Genomic DNA, 20,622 nt, shown 5'->3' on the forward strand with positions numbered 1-20,622 from the left:
TCACATCTGTGCAAACTTGTAATGTGAGGCATGGGGTTGGCTTGTGGGCCACAATGGAGCCAACTATAAGGAGTGTTAGACTTTCCTCATTAACTTGAGCACCTTGGCCAGTTCAAACACAGCCTGTGAGTCCCTCGGCCACCTATTGTGGGAGGTCTTCCTGCACCAGGCACCTCATCTCCTCACCTCCTCTCACCTCCCCAACCCTGATCTACGAGATGACCTCTTTGATACCTTCATTCTCATAGTGCCCTACTACCTAGTTGGTGAGAAGATAAGTCCTCTCCTCCATAGGGATTGCTTATAGATAAGTAAGTATGTTAAGAATGCAGGTGGTGGCCATCTTCACATGAAGGTCTGATCTGCCTGCAGTGCTGAGGATCCCTCTTTCTGACTTCATTCATTGATTCAACCAACCATATTTCCCTATGCCAACCATACTGAACAGATGCTGTGTGAATACTGGGTATAGATCAATGGGCAAACACTGGTACAGTCCTTTTTTTGTGGAGCTCTTTTCGGTGGCAAAGGTAAAAATTCCCAGGAACATATTCAGACCAGGAAAGGTAACTCTGTCATCAACACAAATACTCAAAGAGGCCAAGGGTATCTTGAGAACACTGTCTATAATGGTGCACCTAGAGGATGAGCTATACCAACCACTAACACACTCCAAGACAGTGACAAGGCTGAATGCTAGTAAGCCAGAGAAATAGTACAGGATTTAAGGCATTCACCTTTCATACATTCAACCCTAGTTTGATCTCTGGCACCATTTCATTGGTCCAAAAGCAGTGGTCCTCAAACTATGGCCCGCAGGCCACATATTGTATTTGTATCTGTTTTGTTTCTTCATTGCAAAATAAGATATATGCAGTGTGCATAAGAATTCATTCATAAGTTTTGTTTTTACTATAGTCAGACCCTCCAATGGTCTGAGGGACAGTGAACTGGCCCCCTGTTTAAAAAGTTTGAGGACCCCTGGTCCAAAGGATTGCCAGGGGTCACTCCTGAGCACAGAACCAGGAATAGGTACTGAACATTACTGGGTGTGAGTGAGCCAAAAATAAATAGAACTGAATGCCAGAAAATGATTCCCTGCACAGGGTAGTCTATACTTCCCACCTCCCACAGAAGACACAGCATCTCTCATCTGAAGCCCAAAGATACTGACCAGCTTCATTGGTGAGCCCAGTTATATTATAGACAAGCTACAGAAATGCTCGGATGCATTTTATTCCAGGGAGAAAAATCGGGACTTACTGTGTGAATGGTATGCTTAAATATGTGGCCAGACACGGGCACGACTACAAAGGTATACAGGGGGCATGGTATCTTTAAATCTTTCTTTTTTCCTGCTCCAAATCAAATAATATGTAATAGACCGAGTGCTGGGCCTAGTCAACCATGGCTCGTAGAATTAACATTCTGGAAGCTAGCTTCAGGGGAGCAAGGAGCAGGAAGCCCGTCTCAGGGAGCAAAGAAATGCCGGCTTTAAATTTCAGGTTAAACCAATGTTATTCACAACCCGGCTCTGAAGCTAAAAGCTTTACACAATCAGGTCTGGTCACGCAAAGGGGGGAGGAAGCAAAGTAGCCTCAGATTCCCATCTGTCAAGAGAAAGCTGTCTCTTGTGTATCTTAAAAGATCATAAACCCATTGCATTTTCTTCAGAGCACAGCAGTTTCAGGGGTTTTTGCATTTTTTCTTTGAGGGTTCTGGCTTGTTTCTCTGAAAATCATCATGTGTTTTATGTCTGCAGATGCTCCAAAGGAAGGGGAGAAAAACAAAAACAAACAAGCATCTCCATAATCCCTTCTGGCATTGTGGCCTGTGGCAGACAACCCAGCCTGGAACCCCAGGAAAGGAAGTGGGGTGAAGGCGCTGGCTTGGCACTCCTTTCCTTTCTTTTCTTTTCCCTCCCTCCTTCTCTCCCTGCCTTTCTTCTTCATTCCTTTATTTTTTCTCTAAAAGATCAATCCTTTGATTTTATTCTTCACAAAAGCTTCTTTTTTTTATTATTATTTTGCTTTCTTTTTTTTCTTTTAGTTTTTGGGCCACACTTGGTAACGCCCAGGGGTTACTCCTAGCTGTGCGCTCAGAAGTCGCTCCTGGCTTGGGGGACCATATGGGACACCGGGGGATCGAACCGCAGTCCGTCCTAAGCTAGCGCTGGCAAAGCAGACACCTTACCTCTAGCGCCACTGTGCCAGCCCCCTATTATTTTGCTTTCTGACTCTGCTTGTGCCTTCAACACTTTCAGGATGATTTTCTGCTCCTCAATAGAGAAAGTACACTTGATGCTGTCTTGGACATGGAACCATGATAAGCCTTTCTGACATATTTTTGTTTGTTTGTTTTAGACAGCCTCTTAAGAATTTTAGGCCTCATGGCACCAACTCTTCAAAGTTGGCCTGGCCACACACTAATGTAGACATCGGAGCCTTCCCAAATGTTTTGGTATGAAGATAAACAATCCTATTTCCTAGGGGTTAGAACAGCCTAGATTTTTGGCAGCTGTATTGTAGGAAAGTTGACAACAGTAAGTCAAATGCTGAACCATCCTGTAGGTCGTAAAGACACCATCCCAGAACAGGCCTCTGGCCTTTCTGGAAGTGCTCAGTGTCCATTTCAGGCCTGAGGCACAATGTCCTGCCTTTGCATATTTGCTTCTAGCATACTTGGGAGGGGCAGTGCCCACTGAGGAAAAGGGTTAAGAGACAACAGATCTAGTTTCTCACCCCAACTCTGCCTTACTGTGTGAGCCCAGACAATTTTCCTTCCCTTTAAAGTCTTTAGGGCTCCCCTCAATGAATGAGGAGCTGGGGTTAGGCATTTCTTTCCCACAAACCACCTCAATTCTGTCCACTGTCCACTGAATAGAATTAATGAGCTTTACTTCTCCCATGGGACTTATATATGTAGTCTTAGTGGGGAACCACCCTCAATATTCATCCCACCCCTCAGCAATGGCCCTGCCTACCACCAGGTACTGTCCTCTTTGACAATATTCAACTTAGGGAGACACATGGAGGAAGTAATTCTGTTGGGGATTTCTGGGAGAAAGAAGACAAGAAAAAAATGCTTCCTACTATCCCTTCCTACCTATATATATACTGAAAAATATTTACCTTTAACTTTTTGGGGGAGTTTCTTTTTTTGTTTTGTTTGGGAGCCATACCTACCTGTGCTCAAGGCTTGTTCCTGACTTTGTTCTCAAGCATCACTTCCAGCATTGTGCAGGGGTCCATATGGAGTGGCAAGGACAGAACCCAGGTCAGCCAAGTACAAGGCAAGTGCCCAATCCACTGTACTAAGGCCCCCTTAATCTTTTTTTAAATTGTAGGAATAGCCCTACAATTGCATCCTTCTATACACTGCAGTAGACCCCACATTACTCTAAGGAATGCCTCCTCCAGTGCACTGGTGGCTGATAACCAACCAGTCTGTTGCTTCCAACCACAGGACACAACTAACCACTCACACCTGCCTCACCCTACAAAGACAATGTCAGAGCCAGGCAGTCCATCTGCTATAGGAGTCTGGAGTCAAGGAGCTAGGAAGACTGAATTCATGCATTCTGGGGAATTTCCAACACTTCAAGGGTGCTGGGGAACTGAGGTAATTCCTCTCAGAGAGTTTCTATAGAAGATTCTGAAAGAAATCTATAAAACTGAGACTATGACAAGGCAGATCATGCCCATTTACAAGCTTTCAGAAACTGAGAAGCAGTGAGAGTTTGCCAAGGACACAGCACTAGGCCCAGAATGTCCCCCCAAGGTTTTGGAGGTAAAGCTATGTAACAGGGACAGGGAAGTGGGTTTGTTGTGGGATGAACTAGCAAGACAAACAGAGGGTTCGAGAGAAGAACACAGGTTTTGCTCACCCCTGCTGGTTTCACCCTTTTGTTTGTTTTGTGTTTGGTTTGGTTTGGGTTGGGGAGGGATGCACAGCAGTGTTGGTGGAGAGGGTTACTCTTCTTGAGGCTCTGTGCTCAGGGATCACTCCAGGTTCTATAAGGGATGCTGAAGACCGAACCCAGGTCAAACATGTGCAAAGTAAACACCCTACGTGCTGTATTATATACTCAGATCCCCAATAGTTTTGCATACTTAACTGTTCCTCAGAACAGCTGTGCATGAAATGCTCCCAGGCCTGTTCACAGGCTGGAAAATCAAGGCTCAGCGAGGCTGACTGAGATTGGCACCTGGATCTCTTTTCTTCTACCTCATTCTTTCTACTCCCTTTGCTCTTGTTGAGGGGCTATTATTCCTGGCTCAGTGCTCATGGATCCCTGGTAGAGGTGCTTAGAGAACCATATGTGGTGCCAAGGATCAAACCAGGGTCAGCCATGTGCAAGCAAATGCCTTCTTTCCTTTTCTTCTTCTCCGTTTGATCTTCATGCCAAATTGAAGCCTTCTTTTCCTTGCCTGTAAACTGGGAATAGCAGTAGGTGGGACAATCCCTGGGGTCTTTATAAGGATTCAGAGATGATGCCTGTCATTGCTTTGCACTGTGCCTGGCAGAAGTTAGCAGCTGTCATCATCAATTCCACCAGGAAAATTCTCCCAAGGTTCCCTCCTGACAAAGCCCACTCCCTCCAGAGAAAAACGGTGATCAGCCCCTCCCATCAGGGCCACCCCTTCAGTCATCCCCAGCACCAAACTCACAGACTATTCCCCAGGCACTCCAAAGTCCTATCTAGGGCTCCCCTTCCCCCTGCCCATAAGCATGAAAGTCTCTCTACAAAGTTTGTCCCAAATTCAAAGGCATAGGATAGTGCCCTTTCTTCGTGGCATTCAGACCTCCTGGAAATCCAGTTCCACAGCCAGAGAAACTGGCAAAAACTGATACCAGCAGGTAGAGCACTTATCTTGCATATGGCCAAACCAAGTTTGACCTTGAGCCCGCCAGGAACAATTCCGGAACACAGAGCCACAGAGAAGCCCTGAGCAACAGTGGTTGTGGCCAGTAAAAAACTCACAAAAACTAGGGGAAAAAATAAGCAGCAGGTGTTAGATGCCAGCAGACACAGGGCAGAGCATCTGTGTCCCCAAAGCAGGTCTCGGAGAAATGCTGAACTCTGTGGTGAGTATGGAATGGCACCCAGGGAAAAGCCTGGATACTCCCCAAGTTATGCACTTCTGGCATCAGCGCCTCACTCTGTCTCTCCAAGTCTATGAGATTTGATGGTTTCCTGAACCTTGCTGCTACTGCTCTGAGTTTCAGTTTTCTGAGCTGTAAAAGCAGAGCAATCAAGGTGTGGGGGCCAGTTGAGAAAGATGCGGGAACATCAGGTGAACACTGGCTTAGGCAAGTGAACTGCACCTGAAAATCTGTCTTCTTTTGTCTGGTAGAATAACGGTCACCCTTAGAACATAATCTCTGTCCTGCTCACCTCAAGCTGAAGAGGCTGACCCAGGTCTGAACTGGACATCTTCACTGAGTGAGCAGTTGCAGACCCCAAGGGCTCTGAAACACAGTATCATCGAATAGCGCAAGGATAGCCCTTTAGAGAGCGTGCCCTGCAGTCACTGGTCCCTACGGGTATGCTAAGAACTTGTGTTCTACCTACTCCCATGAGGTAGATTGGAGGTATTGCCCACATGGTCTAACAAGAGGATGATAAATGACTCGGCTCAGGTAAATCTGCTAGCTTCCTGGGCCCACAGACCCAACAATCAGAAATGACAGCTCTGACGAACAATAAAACGCTGTTCATTAGTTCTCCAGATTACTCATGAGGCTTCAGTACTCAGATGGAGGGGCTTGGTGACCTAGGGGGAGCTCACATTGACTAAGCAGGGAGATGCTGGTGAGAGGAGCCTTCTGAACCAGACCTAGGATAAGAGGTGGAGACCAGGGACTGAGAGGTGAAGTGAGGATTCCAGGCAGCAGTGACAAGATTTAGTCAATGACATTTCTAGATTCTCAACTTGAGCCAGATCCTGTGCTGGAGGCTCCAGTGCAGGGCTGAGACGTGCCATAGTCACCCAGAACCAAAATCGATGTTCCAGGTGACTTTATCAATTCCATCCTGAACTGGGACCACAGACTGAGAAAAATCAAAGCGGCACAGGGGAAAATTTTATCGGAACGACTATTATTCCAGCATTAGTTTCACTCAATCTTACTTCTCCGAGAAGAGGTAAAACTGTAAAAATGTCAACTATGTTCAGGTTCAAGCACGGGAAATGTTATTGTGCCAGGTGAGCCCCAACAGTCAGAAGCTGTGATAGCTGGGGTCTGGGGCCCAGAGGGGCCCTGATTCCACACTTGGGGAGGGCCAGGCTGAGGCCAGAACACAAAGGCCTGTGTCTGGGGGCAGAAGGAAGGTGTAGGATGACTAAACCCAGGAAGACTCAAGGTTGTATGTAGATACTTGCCCCAATTCATCCAGAATACCAGGAACTAGACTTCCAAGGCCAGGCATGTAACCTGTGCTGGGTCCCCTGGGGAGATTTAAGCTTTAGTCCCTGCCCTCAAATGGGAGACAGAAATGAGGACAGTCATTGGAGCATAACCTGGGCAGTGCTTGGGATCCTGAGCATAAGATCAAACCAGGAGCCTCCCTGGCTTTGCTGCACAGTGCAGAATTACTGAGTTTGTTTGCCAGGCACTGGGAGGGTTTAGAGGAGTTTGAGACCATACTCAGCAAAGCTCAGGGGCTACTTTTAACTCTAAGCTTAAGGGTAATTCGTGGTGATAATCAGGGGATCATATGCAGTTCCAGAGATGAAATGGAGTCAGCCATATGCAAGGCAAGTGCCTTAAACCCTGTACTGTCTCTCTAGTCCTGAATCTACTTTCTTAGTTGCTCCTCATAGAGACCCAGTGAGGCCAAGTCTAATATTGTCTCTTTCCATTTCACAGATGAGGAAACTGAGATGTTGGGAGTTAATCACTTGCTCAAGTTCACTCAGCTAAGAGATGGAGGAGCTGGGCTCCAAATCCAAGCCATCTGGCTCCAGACTCTGATGCTCATTCTACACTAAACCACTTTATCTGGACAGGATGTAATGAGTGACTGAAAAATTCCCCTGGGGGGAAAAAAAATAAAGCCCAACAATTAACAGATGAGTAGCAAGGATTTAGAAAGAGACAAATGTGAGAAAATACATTACAGCAGAGGGAACAGCAAGTGCCAAAGGTCTGGAGTCTCAAGCAAGCATAGTGGCTGGGACCAGCTATTTATCAGGATTAGAAAGAAGAAACTGGAAAAATAAATAAAGGAGAAACTGGGATAACGTGAGGAGTGTAGTCTATAACATTGTTCAGCACCACTTCTCTCTCACTAGAACTAACCTATCCTCAAAGCACAGTGCACAGATATTATTGAAAGGTTCTTGGTGGTGTCATGAAGAGATGGAATTTCTTTGTGCTTAAACCAATCAAGATGACCTCACAAAGAAAAGCCAGGAGAGGAGCAACACCTTGTGAACTGCCAGAGGACAAGAGTGTCCTCTCTAATCCACACTGTCCGAGTCCATTACCTCACCCAGTAACACCTAATTACTCACCTTACAGAGAAGTACGCACAGTAATGAGGAAAGACGCTAACCATAGTGAAAATATTCCAAGGCAAATGAAATATCACTGGGAGCAAAAGGGTGATTTGTTTCTGTGGCTTGTGCTTTTAAATGAGATCAAAGAATACTAAAGGGTTCATTTTAATTATACCTGGAAGCAGGCTTAGGCAGAAATCCCTTTTTTTTTTTTTTTCAGCTTTCATGCACACAGCAGTCTGCCCCATCCCCCACTGCGCAGAAATAAACAAATAAAAGGGTCTAAAAATCGTATTTTCTCTGGTATCTTTACATTACCCCCATTTGAGTTTTGAAATGACTATTTTGATTTTTTTCCCTGAGAACAATATAACTAAAAAGGGAGGTTTATATTTTGAAGTGTATCTATCTGATCACCGCACAAATGTTTTCAGGAGAAATCACTATATTTCTCCAAGATGGGTATGGGTTTTGTCATAGATCAGAGTGAGAGGGAGGAAAAAAAAGATAAATCATCAGAGATCCAAAAATACTTTTCATTTGGAGAAGATATCAGGCCATTTCGATGGGGCTGATGGAGTCTCTGTTCTGTCTCCATTACCTAAGGCAGACAGCCCCAGCCAGGAGCCAACCACTGAGATTATATTCTCCATAAGATGGTCCCGATATATAGATATATATATATGATCTTCAACCTCTATTGATTGACCAATTTCACAAGCAAAGACTGGTGAAATGAAGCTGAAATGAACATCATGCTTTAACTCATTGAACCTATCAGGCCTGAGTTAATCTCACTGTCCACTGTCTCTGATAGAATTCAATTGATCAATCATGTTTCCGTGATAGTACCATTTCACTGGCTTATTGCTTCTTCATTTCAGAGCTTGACCTGTTACACATACTTGGACAGGCTCGACTCCTCTTGGATATACAGAGATCAGCTTCTGTCTGCCAACGTATGTCATCCCCTGTCCCAGCTGAAAAGAACTCAAGAGGCTTTTGGTATATCTGCGGTGTTTTCTCACCAAGCACATGCCCAGCTGTAGTGGATTTGTGATGGAGTGGAAAAATTGAGCAAGCAGAGATTGTGTGTTTGGTGGTGGTGGTGGTGGTGGTGGTGGTGGTGGTGGTGGTGGTGGTGGTGGTGGTGGTGGAGGTGGTGGCGGTGGTGGTGGTGGTGGTAACTGGGGCTGGGAGGGAGACCTTCAATCTAAATCGACACATCACCATTTCTTTTTCCTTTTATGTAGTTACCTTGGGTTGGGTTTCTGTGCTCATCAGGGGCATATTCTTGCATCCTGCCCACTAGTGGTTGTACCTAGATTATATGAACCGTCAAGAATGTGAACCACAACTTACATAATAATATTTGCCCTTCCTCGGGCACAGACTCCCATTGACATTTCATTTACTTTATTTCTTCATTTTTTGTTTGTTCGTTGGCTCACACCCAGCTCTGATTAGGGCTTACTCCTGGCTCTAAACTCAGAGATCACTACTAATAAACTTGGGAAACCATATGAGGTATCAGGGACCAAACCCTAGTTGGTCACAAGCAAGACAAGCACGTTACCCACTGTACTACCTCTCTGGCTCATGACATTTCATTTTCATTCAGACTTTCAAACAATTTCAGGAGGTGGATAAGATTATGATCCTCCTTTTGCCTCACAGAAAACAGGCACAGAGAAGAGGAGCCAAAGCTGTTTGCTCAAGGTACAGAGCAGTGCTATCAAGCCGAGAGACACAGAGAGCAGGAGACTGGATGTCTCAACTCCCCAGGGCCTGTCACTTGTGCTGCTGACAACTGCTAATCTCCAGGCAATTTCAGAATGGCTCTGTTGTTTGTGGGGGTTGCTGCTCAGCTCCTGCCTTCTTGGGTGAAGGAGGCCTCCTCAAAGTTCATTTCAGAGATCTTGAGAGATTAAGAGAGCTAGGCCCTGCAATCTCTTGCTCTGTTTAGAAAAAGGCCTGAGCACAATAAGCTGTTGTCTCAAGTCACCAGCTCAGACACTCATAGGTCTGACCAGGACTTAAACCTGGATCCCAGTCCTCAGCCTGGGACTTTTTGTACTTTGCCTCAGCACCTCCTTAATTCATGCCACTCCAAGGAGACCCTATCAACACAGAGAACTTCATTCTCTGCTGTCAACATGACCCAACGCGCTGTTACGGTTCCTTCGTGGCATTTAATTTAATTTTCCCAACTGCAAGCCAAGACACAGCCGCTTTGGGAAATCAGGGCACACGGGCTTGGCCCGGCTCTCTGCCTGGGGGAGGCAGCTCACAGAGACACGAGGCTGAGCCCAGCGTGCAAGTCTCTGGAGGAGGTCAGGGCAATGACAGTTTGCAAATAAGCCTCGCATCTGCTTGGAGCTGGCACAGTCCACAAACACACTAATGGACTTTCCTCTGCCCGCAGGGCGCTGGGGAGAAGCAATAAATAAAGCAAGCGCCTCTGGGGGGAGCCATTGCTGAGGCCAGAGGCCTGGCTGCCCTGAGGAGGAGTTTGTTGAGAGAGGGGAGGGGGCAGGTAGAGTTTCTGGACCTGCTCACCGCAGTCTCCTGCCTCCCTTCCCAACAACCACAGTCCACCTTCCAGGAGCCCCCATCCCCATATTCCACAACCACTCTGTATTCCATATGGGAAGAAGGGGTGTGTGTCTGTATAATCCTATGGTCCATTCACAACTCCTTTCAGGCCTGGGGTGAGGATGGAGGGACTGACCTGGCCTATATGCAGACCCTAGTAGATGGGGACAGAAGGGGTTAGAAAGAGGTTCTGGAGACAAGGAAGAGGCCAAGACTGATAGAGTTAGTGATTCCCTGGTGTCAGGAAACAGGCAGCTCCCAAGTCCTGTCAGGGATTCTGTCAAAACCCTGTAAGGATCGCCATTCCCTAATGGTTTTCTGGTGCTGAAAGACACCCACAGAGACCACAGGCTCTTCAGGAAAATCTCTTCTATGCAAGGCTTTGCTGACGCATTCCTCATCTCTCTCTGGCCTGAGCAGCCTTCGGTAGTTCCTTGGCCAAACTGCCCACACCCTTGCCTCAGCACCCACCCCTTCATCCTCCCTCTCTGAACATTCTGAAGTGGTTTGGCTCTTTCTCCCACCCTGAGGTGAGAGCCTCTCACCCTCATGACAGTCCAGCATTCTCACCTCCACCCTCATATCATTCTCTCTCCCCCACTGCTCTGCTCCACAACACGTGGCAACATGGGTTTGCCTTCCTGAGGGGCTTATTCTCTCAATAGAATATCCCCCATGAGAACAGATTTTTGTTGGCCTGATTCACTGCTCTGCACCCAGCACCTAGAGCTGTGACTGGTCCACAGAGGAACCCAAAGGAAGTACTTGTGGATGAATGAAAACATATATTTAATGGCCAGAGAGATAGCATACAGATAAGGTGTTTGCCTTGCATGCAGAACGACGGGTGGTTCGAAACCCAGCATCCCATATGGTCCCCCAAGCCTGCCAGGAGTGATTTCTGAGCATAGAGCCAGGAGTAGCCACTGAGTGCTGCCGGGTGTGACCCCCCCAAAACACACACACACACACACACACAGAAAACAGACATTTAAAGGTCCGGTAGAGAGGACAGGGCTTAGGATGCATGTATCCCACCTTGATTTGATCACAGCACCACATGCCTCTTTCCTGCATTGCCCCTAGAGGTATTCCAGAGGTCTCCAGAACTGCACAACCTGAGCAAACCATAGCCTCAGGCCTGAAAAGTGAGCCCCTGGCCATGATGTATCAGGAGCAGTTCCCAAGTCTTACTGAGAGTAGCACATCCTGGGCGGGAGAGATAGCACAGTGGCGTTTGTCTCGCAAGCAACCGACCCAGGACCTAAGGTGGTTGGTTCGAATCCCGGAGTCCCATATGGTCCCTCAGGCCTGCCAGGGACTATTTCTGAGCAGATAGCCAGGAGTAGCCCCTGAGCACCACCGGGGGTGGCGGAAAAAAGAAAGAAGGAAGAAGGAGGGAGGGAGGGAGGGAGGGAGGGAGGGAGAGAGAGAGAGAGAGAGAGAGAGAGAGAGAGAGAGAGAGAGAGAGAGAGAGAGAGAAAGAAAGAAAGAAAGAAAGAAAGAAAGAAAGAAAGAAAGAAAGAAAGAAAGAAAGAAAGAAAGAAAGAAAGAAAGAAAGAAAGAAAGAAAGAAAGAAAGAAAGAAAGAAGAAAAAGAAAAAAGTAACAGGAAAAGGAAGGAAGGAAGGAAGGAAGGAAGGAAGGAAGAGAAGGAAGGAGGAAGGAAGGAAGGAAGGAAGGAAGGAAGGAAGGAAGGAAGAATAAGAATGAAAGAAGAAAGAAAGAAAGAAGAAAGAAAGAAAGAAAGAAAGAAAGAAAGAAAGAGAAAGAAAGAAAGGAAAGAAAGAATAAGAATGAAAGAAGAAAGAAAGAAAAAGATAGAAAGAAAGAGAAAGAAAAAAAGAAAGAAAGAAAGAAAGAAAGAAAGAAAGAAAGAAAGAAAGAAAGAAAGAAAGAAAGAAAAAGAAAAAAAGTAACACATCCAAAGAAAACCAGTTCCAAAGGAGACAGGTACTCTGCAGAGGCCTACTGGAAAGCATGTGCGGAAGAGGGTCCCAACTCTTTCTGAGAGCATCTGACACTCCATTCCATTCTGGCCTGGGACACAGGAGCCAGTGCACCCCGAGGGAAAACAAAGGGGCTGCCAGGCCTGGCCCAACACCAAGATCGGAAGCAGTAAGATTAAAAAAAAAAAAAATACTCCTCCAGGGACAAATATGGAAGAGCCCTGAGCACCAAGATTGCCCAGCCAGACACAGGCAGAACCTTACTCATCTCATCTGCACCATGGGGCGGTTCATCACACTCAGCTGACAGCCCAGGGTCTGAGTGAGCAGATCCCCTGGGTCTGTGCACTCCGCAGAGCAGCTCATGTCCTCAACAGGACAGAAAATAGGGACGAGTAAAGCAAAGGATAAGATGAGTACAGAGAGGGGCAGTAGGCCAGACTGCTGCCTCTGGTGTGAGCACTCGTTCATGTCTGGCTGCTGCTCAGGCTCCAATCAGAAGGGAACCCAGTGTCAGCCCTCAGGGGAGCCCATTCCCTGGCAAGGAACATTGTAAATGAGCCCCCAAAGAGCAGGCCTGTGCATGCCAGAGACAGATGGATCCTGCAGACTGCTAGAGCAAGCAGCACAGTGGACAGGGAGTGTCCTGGAAGGAGATAGCACAGTGGATTTTTGCACTGGGGATTTGAAGAAGGTAGAGGGTAACCCAGAGATAAGAGGTGGCAAAAGCTATGCTCAACCATGAAGATCTCTGGGAAAGTACAGGGTCACAGGCTTCATAAACCTGTATAGATGCATGGGGGGGGGGAGTGGGTAGAGAGATGAGCCAGCAAGTAGTGCACTGGATTGGCCTTCCACTCATGCAGTTGACCCCATTTTGGTCTTCAGTACCATATATGGTCCCCTGAGTAATGCCAGGTGTGATCCTTGATCACAGAGCCAACATCAGGCCATGCTCCCAGGGGCCCCAGAGCAGGAACTAGCAATGGGGACACAACATATGCATAGTTTGCTTTGAAAGTTGGGGCCAGAGAGATAGCATGGAGGTAGGTGTTTGCCTTTCATGCAGAAGGTCATCGGTTCAAATCCCAGCATCCCATATGGTCCCCTGTGCCTGCCAGGGGCGATTTCTGAGCATAGAGCCAGGAGTAACCCCTGATGGGTGTGACCCAAAAACAAAAACAAACACAAACAAAACAAAACAAGTCACCAAACCTCCCCAAAAAGAGAGCACAGAGCAAAGTTCATAGGTCCCAGTGGATCTCAGTAAAAGAGACAAAGTTGGAAGAGATTTGGAAAATGTGGCAGATATGTCATGAGGACAAGTGATAGTCTTTAACAGAGAAGGGACCTTCATAGGGGAGGGATTCTCCAGCCCAGCTGATGTGAAGAATCGTCCAGGTTCCAAGTACCGTGGGAATAAATGACTCATCATACATTTGGGTTGTTGAAAACTGTCTAATTCTATTTCACTTATCTACTCAATCATGGTGCTTTCATTTACTGACCGTTCCAAAAATACTGCCATCACAAAAGTTGAGACAAGGCTGTGTTCTACTGTAGTTGAGATTTTATCAAGGCATGTTCATAATTTCAGCAAATCAGTTTGCTAATGGTTACATCCCACCAGAGGTATTTGTTCTGCCAACAAAACACAGCTGTCCACATTTATAGTTGCCAGGTTCACGGGGATCTACTGACTAAAGTGAATGACTAAGTGATTATGACGTCTGTGTAGTCATGCCTGGGCATTTACATAATTAAACACATCACTTGATGATTATTTTACTTTTCCTTCTCCTTTTTATAACAGACAGGACATCATATTTGACTTTCCTTTGATTACATTTTCTCTAAAAATATATAATTGGTTTGGTCCAGAGAAATATCACAGTGGGTAAGGCATTTGCCTTGCACTCAGGACCTAGGTTCAATTCCCGGCAGAGCCAGGAGTAAGCCCTGAGCACAGCTGGGCATGGCTCCAAAACCCTAAAAACAAACAAACAAACAAACAAAGAAAATATAGTAGGTTACATTTTTCTAAGTTTCAATTTAGAGTAGCAGGGGAAGAAGTACAAAATATTTGTTTTTGGGACAGGAGAGATAGGATAGCAAGCAGAGTGCTTGCTTTGCACCAAGGTTCAATTCCTGGCACCCCCTATGGTTCACAGTCAGGAATATGCCCTGAGCATAGCCAGGTGTGGCCCCAAGACAAAAAACAAAAAACTATTTTAAACAGGAGACATTAAGGTGACAGTTTTTTAAAGCAGAGGTCCTCAAACTTTTTAAACAGGGGGCCAGTTCACTGTCCTCGGCTGTTGACGGGACAGACTATAGTTGAAAAAAAAAACTATAAATAATAGTGGTCCTTGGCCAGCAGGCCTCCCAAGACTGAGAGGATGAGTCGAGAGACAGAATGAAGAAGGGGAGTCAGAGAGTGTGGCATACAACCCATACATGTGCACTGAGGGACAAGTTATCTGCTAAGCAGGACAGGCAGTGGTGGCAAAAACACCTGACAAGCAGGCTGTAGTTTGAGGACCACTGATTTAAAGTGTCTGTGGTTTCTTGTTTTGCTTTTGTTTTGTTTTGGAGCCACATCCAGCAACACTCAGAACTTACTCGTGGCTCTGTACCCAGGAATCACTCCTGGTGGTGTTTAAGAGAGATATAAAGTGCTGGAGATCGAACCTGGGATGGCCTCTTCTATGACAAACATCCCTCCCACTATTCCATCTCACTGGCCCTAGTCTCTGCGATTTTTTAAGGTCCTTCCAACTTGACCATTTAAGACTACCAACATTAAAAACTATTGTCCTGGGACTGCACAGCAGTAGGGCTTTGCACGCTGCCAACCCAGGACAGACTGGTTCAAATCCTGACATTCTATATGGTCCCCCGAACCTGCCAGGAGTGATTTCTGAGTGCAGAGCCAGGAGTAACTCCTGAGTGCCACTGGGGACCCAAAAACCAAAAAGAAAAAAAAAAAAAAAAAGAGGAAAAAACCTATTGTCCCAAAAAGTCTTCTTCAGATCCCTGTTGAGGGACAGAAAGAAGATGCCAAAATTCACTCTAAAATGGAGGCTGGGATAATGGTACAGGGGTGGGTGGGGGTGGGAGCTGCTTGCCTTGTATGTGGAGAACCTGGGATTGATCCCTGGCATCCTATATTGTCCCTGAAGCACCACTTCAGGACTAATTCCTGAGGACAGAGCCAGGATTGACCCCTGAGCATTGCCCCAGATGTTGCCCCCCCAAAAAAATTCACTCTAAAATAAATACCATGGACTAAAAGACAGCTCAAAAGGCTGAGTGCATGTTTTGCATGCTGGAGGACTAGATTCTATCCCATACAACATGGTTCCCTCATCACTGCCAGAAGCAGCCACTGATCACTGAGTCCAGAGTAGGCCCTGAGCACCACCAGGTGTTATAACCTCCAAAAAAAAAAAAAGTCATAAATCAAATTAATGTTCTCAAAATAAATAGTGCTTGCTCCTAATAGGAAGAGAGGAAGACAAAACCAGAAGGAAAAAGACATCTTGAGATATCAGTGCTCCACCATATTTACAAATGTGCACAATGCACCCCAAAGTTCAGAGAACAGGGGAAAGGGTCCAGAAGGGTACAGGAAGATGTAGGAACAGAAGAAAAACTCATAGATTGACAAACTACTTCTCTCAGTCATCAGCAGAGGGATTATGTGCAAGGCTCTGAGATCAGGAGGCTTGGGCTTGAATGCCAACACTGCAGCTGAACACTTCCTGATGTGCTGGACCAACTATTGAATACTTATCTTTCCCTTCTGCCAAAGGGAGCAGTTGCAGTACTGTGAGATGGTGAGAGCACCATGCCAAACACATAGGGAGGCTCAGGCCACCCCATCATCAACCATCAACCTCCTAGAGCACTGGCCATGAAGAAAGGGCTTAAGACCAGGGTCTACCTATGCCATACAAGGCAAATGCCCTACCTACTATACTATGATTCCTGGCTGCCTCCCTCCCGTGCTTCCTTCCTTCCTTTCTTCTTTCTCTTTCTTTCTCTTCTTTTCTTTCAGGACCACATGCAGCAGTGCTCAGGGGCTCCTTCCTCTGTGCTCTAGGATCACTCCCGACTGTTGTTCAGGGACCATGTGATGGCCTAGAAGATCAAACTTTAGATTGATCTAGATTCCAGCATGCAATCTGGTCCCCAAATATGCGTTCAGTCCATTGAGCCATCTCCATGCAGGTTCTTTAACATTGAGCTCAGTTCCTCCATCTGGTGGGATGCAGGGAAGACTGTCACTGGGATGGGGCTGGGGGTGTGCACCAGGCTCAGTCACAATCACGGAAAGCCATGGCTCTATAGAAAGTCCCCCTCAAGTTTATATTATGTTTTGCCAACTCAAGGAATTCTAGTCCTAATGGGCTCATAGTAGGTGTCTGGGACCCCATGGTGTTCTAGGCTAAGGCTGCAGGGGCTCTTGGAAGCTTTTCGGCGAGAACCACCAGGTCAGGAAGCCAGGAGACTGACAGATAAAGATTGAAGGCAGGTCTCTCCAGGGGCGGGAGTCGCAGAGACAATGCCAACAAATACGGCGGGCTCAAGCCCAGACCTGAATTTGTCAAGCCCTGGCCCCGTAAAGCAGGGATGCCTTTGTGCTATTATTTTCTACATTTTCACCCATGCAAGAGATGAAACTGCGCGAAGTGGAGGCCTCCGTCTGCAAGCCCAGAACCCACCCGGGAAGAAAGAGGCGCGACCTCGGGGCCACTCGCGAGGATCAATCAGTCCGTCAGCGCAACCATCAAGCCGTGAATTACCGAACCCGGGTCCTGCTGGGCCGGAGGCACCTAAGCAGCTCGGGCGGCGGTGGCGCGCGACCTCCCTGGGGCTTGCCGACCCCCGGCCGGGCCGGTCCCCAGCCGCCAGCGCCCCTCCGCTCGCCCAGGCGCGCACCGTCTGCTTGGCAGCGCGCAGCCCCGCGGCGGCCGCCGTGCGCGCGATCCCCGGGGCCCGGCAAGCTGGCATCTTTGTTGCCATAACAAACTCAATTGTTCTCAGCAGGGCCCCGGCAAATAAAGTCATTCATTACGAGCCTCTCCAGCCGCCCAGGGCTGCGCGGCAATCAGCGGGCCGCCGGCCGGCCCCTCGCGGGCCGAGACACGCGCCAGCGCCATTACCTGCCGCGGCCCGGGCCGGCCGCCACGCTGAGCCCCGCGGCCCCGGCGAGGCTGCGCGGGCGGGGGCAGCGCCGGGCCGCCGATTAGTTTTATCTCCGAACGTCAATTGACTTATACTGATTGGCTTCCTGCCGCCAAATGTCAATTAAATTGCAAATGCCTGGCGCAGGCCCGGCCGGATACCTCCTTCCCGAGGGCGCCTGGCGTTCCCTGCCTTTTGCCTTTTTTTCTCTCCCGCCCTTTATTATTAGTATTATTATTATTATTTTCGCTATGTTCTGACGCGGGTCCACGGCTTTTCTCCTTCGCTGTCGTCCTCCGAAATCCAGATCCCATCGCCCCGCACTCCCGGGGCGATCAAGTCCCCGTGCAGGATGCCGCGGGCGAGGCGCAAAGGGCGCGTTTTCTTCCCTCCCCCGCTCCCAGGCTCGCAGTGTCTTGGAGGGGTGGAGGGGTTCCACTGGCACGCTGGAAGCCTAGCCTCGGGAATTCCTGGGGCTCCAGACGGACGAGATCTCAGGCCTGGCTTTCTTCCCAGGCTCAGGGGGCTTGGAGAAGAAAAGGCTGCGGGGTCGTGATCTGCGTGCACTCAGAGGACCGTTCTGACCCTCTTCGTGACGAAAGGACCAGATAGGCTCTAGGGAGAGACCCCCAAATGTTCGCGGTCTCTGAGAGTGCCCTGGGGCACATTCTAATGTGTACAAACGCCCTCCGAAGCTGGTGTTCTTCTTTGGACTATTATCTAATTCTTACTAATACCCTTTTCTCGGGCATGAGAAGAGAAACACCAGTAAAAGCAGGTATCCTAGGTCTCCCACCAAGGAGTGCCCCTTTCGTTTCAGATGGAGAACCACGACTTCAGAAGCCCTTGGCTTCAGGATTGTGCTCTGCGTGTTCACAGCAAGAAAATTAGCAAGTTAGAGGGATAAGGACCAACTAAAAACCACCCTGGCCATGATCTGGAACTGTGCTAGGTGCTGAAAATCCTCACAATCTAAGAGCTATGATCTAACTGTTAGGGTTCCCACCATTAGGTTGAAAACGGAGACAATGAAGTTATTTGCTCAGAGTCACAGAGTGAGCAGTGACACTCCAGAAAAGGCCAGCATCGTCCCACTGCCATCTTTCCTATTGACAAATCTCTAGCCTGCTTTCTCACTCGATCACTCGCTCTTGCTCACCTTCTGTCTCTGTTTCTGCCACTGTCTCAATCTCATTTTGAGGAAGACACTCCTCTCTTGTCAATAAGGAAAAGAAGGCCTGGAGTGGTTTGCCCAGAGTCACCTAAACCCCAACCCAGGGCCTTAGAGCCCCCTGTGGATAAGGCATCATGCAGACAAACCCTGAAGTAGGGATTGGGCTCCCTTCCCTCCCGCAGCTGAGAGAGAAGCCACCAGTACAGCCAGAAAGAGCTCAAAGAAAGAGAAAGACCACCCATTCTGGGGAGGAATCCCCAAAAAAGACTTTCCCCTCCCCTGATCCCCTAAACACCCACTTGGGCGGCATCTTCTTAAGGTTTTGTCTTGGGAGAAAAAGAGAGGGAGGGAGGGAGGGAAAGAGGGGAGAAAGGAGAGAAAGAGGGAGGGAGTGAGGGAGAGTTGCAGGTCCTTAACTGATCAGTGTTTAAAAGATACAAACCTGACCAATTGTCCTTTTCAGAACAGAGTTGTTAGCAGAACAAAAGTACCATTCAAAGGTGCAGGATGGCATTTAAGTCTCCTACAGAAGGAGCTGACTGGGGGGGGGGGGGGGCGGGCGGTGGCAAAGAGCGGGGAGTCCCAGGATCTGAAAGAGTGTCCAGGACACCACCTTCAAATCTAAAACCCAGAGGGCTAGGATCTGCCAGCGATAAAGCTAAAGATTGAGTGTGACTGGATGGGGGCCGAGAACCCAGACTGTCCCCATCCTGCGTCTCTCTACTCACTGCCCACCCCCCTACAACGTGAATTATTGGCTCCTGACACAAGGAGATTAAATTCTACCCCTGTGAATCCTGGTGTGTGAATAATCCGATCATTAGACTTAGCAACAGAACTAAAAACAGCATTTTAAAAGATGACGCTAGAAAAAAAAAGAACTAGGACATCAGAAAATTCTCATCAAGAGGAGAAGTTCCTTCTTTGGGAATCTGAATTTTGGGTAAAAACGGTTTGATCTGCTTATGGAAATTACAGCTGATATTTTAGCAACATGTCATATCCGAAAGAGAGCACAGGGGTTAAAGTGCATGCCTTGCTTAGGGCCAACCTGAGTTGGATCCACAGCACCTCACAGGTCTCAAGCAACACTGAGCACAGCCCTGGACTCCCTCAAAATTGCTGGGTGAGGGCTTGAGGTGCCCCTTTTCTTCCCCAGCCCAATCAGTGAAGAAGGACCAGGAAGGACCTCAGCTGTCTTGAGCATCTTTGCGAGGTCCCAAAGACAAGGAATAAAATAGCACAAGGGATAAGATTTAATTTCCATGAAAAGCAAGAATTATCCCATTGTGAGAGCCTAGGGAACTAAAGCTCAAGGAAGTCGGGTTGTCACAGCTTTCACACAGAAAATGGACGGACTGGGCTTGACTCCAGTCCCCACCACTGCCCCTGCTTGTAGTTGAAAGTCCCACACACACAACACACACACACACACACACACACACACGTGCACACAAACACGCACCGCATGCATATATGCACACAAAATCCACCAGCAACTGTACTTGGGATACCTGAATACTGAAGCAAGCTCTGAGCCAAGGTCCCCCTGAGCTCAGCCTGGCAGGACGAAGGGGACAGCAGAACTGGAAGAGAAAGAAAAAGTAGAATTGAAGCCCTGCGTTGAGGACACTTTCCTGGCATCCTGCTGTGGTGAAGAATGGCCAGGCAGGTGATTCTAGAGCCAACCACCAGGTGCCAGTCTCAACACTGCCCCCGGGAGCTGGCAGTGATCTAAGTCTCTGTATAACGGGGATCATCGCCTTCCCCCATGGCGTCCCCAAACTCCACCAGGAGTGAGTCCTGACCAGAGAGCCAGGAATGAACCCTGAGCAGTGAACGGAGAGAGAGCCCTAAGCAAGAGACAGTAATAAGTCCTGACTATAGAGCCAGGAATGAACCCTGAGCTCTGAGTCTGGAATAAGCCCTGAGCACCACTGGGTGTGGCGAAACAAAGACAAACAAATAAATGGGATGATAAGCTCAAAGGGTTTATCATAATAGGCTCAGGTTTTGCATTCCGGCCACAGACATACACAGAGTCCCTGAGCACCAATAGTAGTACCTCGAAGTACTGAGTCAGGAGAATCTCCTCAGGACTGCTGGGTGAGACCCCAAAATCAAAATGAAATGGGGCTAAGCAGAGAGTGCCCGTGGTGCAGTGGCAATGAGTCTTAAACATATTCGTAACTGAAAATAGACCACAGGCA

General features: G+C 47.9%; 1 protein-coding gene and 1 pseudogene across 1 annotated transcript in view; both read right to left on the reverse strand.

Annotated features, from left to right (window-relative positions):
* Positions 1–20,622, reverse strand: part of PAX5 (paired box 5) — a 182,891-nt gene that overhangs the window by 121,874 nt on the left and 40,395 nt on the right. The gene's annotated exons all lie outside the window — the stretch shown is intronic.
* Positions 1,550–2,563, reverse strand: LOC126012561 (60S ribosomal protein L34-like; annotated as a pseudogene).

Source organism: Suncus etruscus, chromosome 1, assembly GCF_024139225.1.
Source record: "Suncus etruscus isolate mSunEtr1 chromosome 1, mSunEtr1.pri.cur, whole genome shotgun sequence".
Taxonomy (NCBI): domain Eukaryota; kingdom Metazoa; phylum Chordata; class Mammalia; order Eulipotyphla; family Soricidae; genus Suncus; species Suncus etruscus.